Raw genomic sequence first — 7,875 nt, 5'->3', positions numbered from 1 at the left:
GTTGTTTTTACAAGGCAATGGGGTTAAGTGACTTGCCCAAGGTCACACAGCCAGTAAGGTAACAAGTGTCTGAGGCCAGATCTGAACTTAGGTCTTCCTGACTCCAGGGCCGGTGCTCTATCACTATGCCACCCAGTTGCCCAATGTTTACTTTTCAACAAAGTTTTGCAATACCACAATTCATGGATGAAAATCTGTGGATGAAATGATTTTTTGAGCCCAATGAACAAACTCAGAGTACTTTGGCAGGTGGTTTCCAAATGATATATTATAGAACAACTATATCCTATTCAATAGCATAATTTTCAGGTACTTGAGACTGATGAATCTGTGAATTCACTGAAGTGAAATGAAATATTCTCCCTAATAGTGATGATCAGCAATCCCATTTGCCACATCTTCCCATTGACTCATTGTCCTCCAGTAAATTAGTCCCACGGGCCCCATCCAACTGCTGATGGGCCTTCCTCTTATTCTCTTAACCTTGTGTAGACATGCAATTCATGTAACCTTTCAAGTATATCTATCAATTGTTTGATCCATCTATCTACATTATATATGGATTTATCTATATATCTATATCTATACACACACACATACTTTACCTTGATAGAATGGTTTAAAAGGGTAAATTGACAGAAAAAATTAAAAGGTTCTTCTAGATACAAATCTTAAATCAAGTGAACAAACCCCTGTGAATGTCTTTTAACAAAATACTGGGAAGTCATTGTTGTGTGGGACTATTCAGAATATCCATACTGGATTTAGGTTGCTTGTGTCTCTTTATCTGGTCCTTGCATACTCAGTCCAGATTAGAAATTTTCAAGGAGAATCATTTTCATCCATATTCAGGCAATTGTTCTGAAAAGAATGACTGAATACATTTTTTGAGAAATGATTGGCTCAGTCCAAGGAGACTATTCAAAAATGAGGGAGTGGGGTAAAGATAAAGGGGAGAAGTCAACAAACAATTAAGTGCCTACTATGTACCCACATTGTACATTGTTAATTGCTGAAGGTACAAAAGACTTTTGTGACCACTTAGATTACATTCATTCTCTGGAAATTGAACATTAAATGAAACTCTGCTCAACAATTCCAAATTTCTGGGGACTCCAGAGTCTTCATAACTGTTGAGCCTGATGAAGGAATTTCGATTTTATTGGCTTGCTGAAACAAGAAAATCACAATTCTGCAACTATAAATCCTCAGGGAATATATAGCAAATTAATTACCTAATTCTTAAGATTAAAAAAATTTTGCTTGGCAAATGTATTATCAGGGGCCACCTGTAATCTGGTTAATACAAATGAATACATCAATATATTATCCTAGAAATGAAATCAACCCCCTTCTTTAGACCTGGACAATGTGTACATTCTTCAAGGCAAGGAATTTTTAATTTCTGCCTTTAAATTCCCAATCCCTAGCAGGATACTTATTTGATGTTTTTTGCCTCTGTTTTGGAAGAGGACCATGGCATCTCAGGGTGATGTCTTGACTTGTGGGTAAACTGGATTTAAGTGAGGCAGAGTTTCACAAAATTGTCAGCCTCACTCTCTCTTCAAGAGTCATTGAAGTCTAGTGGCAGGACAAAACTCAAGAGGAGTGGCCAAAGGATGGTCAAAGGATGACCTTGGCATCTTCAATGTCTGATGAAGCCCTAAGCACTCCAAGTTATCTGCTTTAGCCAACTTCACAGCCTTTGGAACAAATTGTTCTCCTCTGCCCATTCCATGAGAGATGTCTTCACATGCTGGAGACAGTCATAAGAAAGGGTCATAAGTGCTTTGGGACCTGGGAGGAGGCATTTCCAAGTTGAGATCTGGAATTAGGTTCATGGCCCATTGATTACCCTCAACCTGGATGAACCTGTCCCCAGGCTACCAAAGTGTGGCTGCTGTGCATGCTAGAACTTCTTGGAGCCACAGGTGAGAGTTGAGTCCTGATGCCTGATACAATATCAACCAATCATCAATTGATCAATCAACAATTATTAAATGACCATTATATAACAGACACTGTATTTAGTACTGGAGGTACAGGTTCAAAGAATGACACCATTCTTACTTGAAAAGAAGGATATATTAATGGAAGAGACAAAAAGTACAGCCCAAATATAAAGTAAATCAATACAATTATGTGTAAAATAGTTAAATATATAGGTACTTTTGGGAGGAAGAACATTTCTAGGATGAGGTGGGGGTGGAGCAAGAAAAGCTTAATGTGGAAAATGGTGCGAGATCAATGCTGATTGGATTGTTCCAAGGTCCTTTTTAGCTTTTGCTATTGCCTCTTCTATGCTCAGAGATCTTGTCTAGCTCTGACATTCTCTCTTCTATTCCCTACAATTCACTTCTAGTCCTGCCATCCTATAGTCTATGTTCTAAGACCTCTTCAGCATAAACATTCAATTCTATCTTTGATGTCTAAGATCCCTCCCAACTCCAATACTCTGCTTTTCTGATCATGGAAGGCTCCGGCTTCTAATGATTGCCACCCACTGGCAGTTTCTCTACAAGAGGCATTGTTTCTCCAAAGGTTTTCTTGTTGTGTTTTTCCACTGGGCCACCAGCCAAAAGCCTCCAAATCATCCTGTGCTGCCATTGCCCTTTTGCCCCACATTAGCATGTGATTGGGATAAACATCACAGCCCAGGGGGGATGTGAAACCGAGAGGGGAACAATGGCTCAGCTGATGCCTTACATGCTGATCTGCAAAATTCTCCCCAACACAGGATTCCTAGATTGTTTTCTTTGCAGTCATGGGCTTGGCCAGAGATTTGAGCTGTGACTATAAAGCGGCTTAGTGGATGGAGTCCTGGATCTGGAGTTCATGAAGCTGGACTCCACCCTGATTCCAGAACTAAGCAGGATGATCCTGGGCTAATAATCACTTCAAGTCTCTGGATTCAATATTCTCATCTTAGAATGAGACCAACAATACCTTTCTTTCTAGGTTATAATGAGTGACATAGAAATAGTACTTGCTTTTACCCACTCTTTCCTCATGGGTCTTTCTGGGTAGCCTAACCTTTGGAGAATTCCAGATCTCAACCTTGAAATGCCTCCTCCCAGTTCCCAAAGCACTTTGACCCTTTCTTATGATGCATCCTCTCCTGGCTGCTCAATAGTTGTTGGTGAACATGTCTTTGTCACCTTTTGTGGGGGAGGGGGTCTAATACAGAGTAAGCACTTTGGAAATGCTTAGAGAATTCAGTAGAAGAAATTCCCGACCTCAGGGTATCCATCCTTCTCTTGTAGATAAGTTATTCCATAAACCATGTAACTGTGAGTGATTATACTTGGTTTTGTCTCCCAGATGTCTTATAATCACTTACGTACAAGCCTGGAGGGTGCTTACTGTGGAATCACTGTTGGGTTGGAAGAGGCAGTGAAAACAGACCTATGCACTAATTCCTTTCCCCAGGGGCGAGGGAAGTATTAGAAAGTAGAAGGGGTAACAAGGGCTGGCTGAGAGATGAGCCAGATGGATGGACCAATTGAAGAAGTCTGGCATAGTCTAAATAAGTGAAATCCAATTGAGTCAAAAAGTATTTACCCTAAGTATTATGGATTCAAAGAAAAGTGGAAATAGTCCCTGCTTTCAAGGAGCTCACAATTTCATGAGAGAGACAACATACAAACCGCTAGGTCCAAGCAAGATAGCCACAAGGTATATTGAAGACAATTTCAGAGTTGAAGGCACTAAGATTAAGGCAATTTGGAAAAGGATTGTAAAAGGGGAGAATTTAGCTGAAACTGGAAAGAAGAATAGAGGTAGAGATGAGGAAGGGCAGCACTGTAGGTCTGGAGATAGCTGTGAAAATGGCTGGAAATAGGCAAAGAATAACTAGGTTTATATAACACTAAGATTTGCAAAGTCCTTTACCTATGTTATCTTATTTGATCCTCACAACAACCCTGGGAGATGGTTGATAGAGGAAACTGAGGTAAGCAGTGGCAAAGTGACTTACCCATAGTTACATAGTTATCTAATGTCTGAAGTAGGATTTGAATCCTAGGATTTTCTGACATCAAGTCCACTGCTCTATTAGCTACCTTAAGTTGTAGCCAGTAATAACTGATGATATTGAAAGAATCAAAGCTGGAAATAATATAAATGGAAAATGATAAGCCTATGATATATCATCAGTAATGATTTAAATACAAGAAGTATGATAAGAGATCTCATCAAAGAAATGTACAATCAAAAATGGGGGAAGACCAGTCTTGTTAGAAGAAAGAGAGATAGGCAATGTTTGAACCCATGGGCTACGCTGGCATTCTTGGAATATGAAGTTTCTCAGAGCATCATACTTCTTTGAGACAACATGGACAATAATGAAATGGCATGACATGTTTTTTTTCCAGCCCTCAAGAGAAGTTAAGGAAAAACCTTTAATTATTATTGACTTGCTCCTGATTGGTAAGAGTTCTCTATATCTATCCTACTCAGGTTCACCATGATGCCTGATGCTTTGACCATTTTCATGTTATTCTTCATACATACATACACACAAACACACCTACATACAAACACTTTTTTTTACTCTATTTCTGAAAACAATAATCAAATTTGTACTCCCATTCTTGGAACAAGCATGTTCATCAATTACTCTTTGACTCTTTTCAGACTAAGACTCAGCTCCCTGGCCATCACTCCTTTACAATTGTCTTCCATATTAGAATATAACCTTTGTATAGAGCTGACTTTGTATAAAGCTGATTTTAATAAAGCCTTAATAAAAAGCTTTCCATTTATTTGTTGATTCATTGATCATTCACACCTTTAGGTTGGCAAATTAATATAAGTCAGGGGTGGGAGGGGGGCTAATAATAACAAAAACTGAACAGGAAGAAATCCATGGTGAAGGGTGGTCCCTTATTTGTGTGACTCTTTGGATAGATGATTAGCAATCAGCAAATTCTTCCTGCCTAGGCCACACAATCTGCTGCAGATACATAAAATCTTTGTGGAAACCAGGTTTGGGAGGAAAAGAGGACTAACAAAAAAACAAGGGAGATAGTGTGATATCATTCCACTGAATTTGGAATTAGAAAAACTAAGTTTGAGACATTGTTCTGCCACTTCTACCTCTATGTCCTTGGGTAAGTCACTTCCCCCTGAGGTCCCAAAGGATCTCAATTTCCTCCTCAATAGAAGAGGAAACTTGGCTAAATGACCCCTAAGGCCTTTTTCAAGTGTAAATTATAGGGCTCTCTGGAATAAAAACAGTGGCAGATGTATAATGGCTTCATGCACATTGTCATTTGCATATTGTTCTGACCCCATCCCTTTGAAAAATGGAAAAGCAACTGACCTTTTTTCAGGATAATGATTCTTTTTCTTCTGAATGGATCTGAGGAAAAATGATTTCTTTCAGAAGCTTGGATAATTTTGTTTATTTGATTAAATGTAGTAGTATTGGCTACCAGGTTGAAGAACATTCTTAACTATTTTTAAAAGGTCTGTGAGTCTGTGTGTGTGCACTAGGAATACAACCCAAATCCCACAGCTAATAAAAAAGTTTGTACAACCAAAGACTCAAAGTATATTTGCAAATGACATCTGTCTCACACCTCTGTTAAATAGACAGTCAGGTCATCATCATCATCATCATCCTTATTTTTGCAGAAGTCAGGGATATGGGAAAAAGTCTGGAATAGCCTCTTTATTTCCATTTCTTCTATCATAAATGATCTTGTATACAAAGAAATTGTCCTGATCCTATCTGTTCTCCCTTCCACCAAGAAAACTCCCTACTACCTTATATTTATTTTGCATATGCTAATTAATATGCAGAGGGTACTAGGGCTGACACTGAATTCAGTTATTAAATTTTTTTGTTTAGTTTGTATACTGACAAATTCTACCAATCAGGGCTAGATTTTTTAAAATTTTTTTGATAATGTAGACTTCAGAAAGTGATAGGAAAAAAATTAACAATGCAGATTAAATTTAAAAGTATGCCACATACATTTTGGATTATTTATTTTTCATTTCTCAAGAGGTAGCTGTTAATACATTTCCTGCACACCCCTATTTACATGTGCACAAATTGTCCTTCCCCAATAAAATGTAAATATTAAATCATTACTTTTTATTCAATAAATATTTATTAGTAGATCATATTACTAAGACTTTTCAGTGTTATTTCCCCCAAAGACCTAGAAGTAGCATGATTTCTGTTTCAAAAACTCTCACCCACAATAGGAAAAAAAACTCATGGCTCAGCTCTGGCTATTGGACATTTCTAAACTTCAAGTGGTTCTTCTGCAAAATGAAGGGGTTGGACTATTCCCTCAGAGGTCCCTTCAACCCTAAATCTATAATCCAATGAATTATCACAAAATCTCTCATTCAGGCTGTATTTTAGATCTGCAAAGCATTTTTTCAAAACTGAGCTGATTTGAGTCTCACAATAAGGTTAGGTACTCTAATGATCCCTTGTTGCATGGCTATGGCTGTTGGACATTTTCAGTCATGTCCAGCTCTTCATGATCCCATTTAGGGTTTTCTTGGCAAAGACACCTGAAATAGTTTGCCATTTCCTTCTCCAGTTAATTTGACAGATGAGGAAACTGAGGCAATTGGAGCTAAGTGACTTGTTCCAGGTCACACAGCTAGTGTCTGAGGTTGGATGTGAACTCATGAAGAAGAGTCTTCTTGATTTCAGAACTGGTATCAATTCATTAGCTACCCTGATTTCTCTTTTACAGAAAATCAAATGAAAAAGCAGAGAGGATAAGTGAGTGACCTGTTCACTTAGTCACTCAGTGTCAGAAACTGGATTTGAACACAGGCCTGATTGACTCTCAAGTCCATTTTGCTATCTACAATTCCAAAACTAAAGCTCAGTCATCAAGGGAATACTTTGTGGAAGAGTTGGCTCCAGTTTTGCACCTTAAAAAAAAGTCCTTTCCAGCTCTGTGATTCTGTCTTCTAAGTCTACCATTTCTAAAAAGTCACTATAATGGCTTACCACTGTATTTTAGCTAAAATACAAACTTCTAACCATTACCCACACTCAATCTATTTGGGTTTAGGTCTCAAAGTTATAGTCTTCTATTTCATTTAGGCTTATTTTCCCCACCATTGAAGTCAGCTATCTTCTTCCAACCATATAAGGCACCCCAAAAACCTGGAACACCATTCCTTTCACTTAAAATTCTTCCTTTTTTCATTTCTTTCTATTTAGGAAACATTCCTCCATTCTTACTATTTTGTCCCCAACCTCCTGAGACCATTCAATGACACCTTGCTCTCTCCTTATTCATCCATGCTAAAATTTAGTTTTTGAGATATTGAAACCTCCTGGGGTTGCCTTTTTCATATTGTGCTCCAGAGTTTGAATCCACAAGAGAGTTTCCAACTTGGGCCATCAACATTGACTGAAAACAAGCATGGAGGCTGAAAAGAACATTAAACCATAACTGTGAGGTATAGGGGAAGGTGGGACCCAGGGCTTTGCCTTTTTACAGGTTAGTAACAGACCTAGCAGTCAGCAACTACTTAGCAGGAATAATTAATTGAAATAAGAAGCAGCAGATGATGGGCTGGGGTAAACTCTCACCCTCCTAACCCAATATCTGTCAATTGATTATGTGCTTCATGCAGCTAACCCCTAATACGGTTTGTGGTGCTAGCTCTGGGTGCAAAAGATACTCTGTGATTCTGAAAGAAACTCTTAGGATATAGAGTAGGCTGGAAGGTATACCACAGGGCAAGTGGATCCATCCTTTCTCTGACTGTCATTCCTTTCCTAGTACATCAACTCAAAAGGTTCCCTATCACCTCCAAGATCAACTATAAAATCCTCTGTTTAGTAGCATTCCTGCATATGCTAGCTTCCTCCTACTTTCTAGTCTTTTT

The sequence above is a fragment of the Macrotis lagotis genome, chromosome 3, assembly GCF_037893015.1.
Source record: "Macrotis lagotis isolate mMagLag1 chromosome 3, bilby.v1.9.chrom.fasta, whole genome shotgun sequence".
Classification (NCBI taxonomy): domain Eukaryota; kingdom Metazoa; phylum Chordata; class Mammalia; order Peramelemorphia; family Peramelidae; genus Macrotis; species Macrotis lagotis.
The sequence above is the reverse complement of the archived record's forward strand: the minus strand, read 5'-3'. Positions refer to the sequence as shown.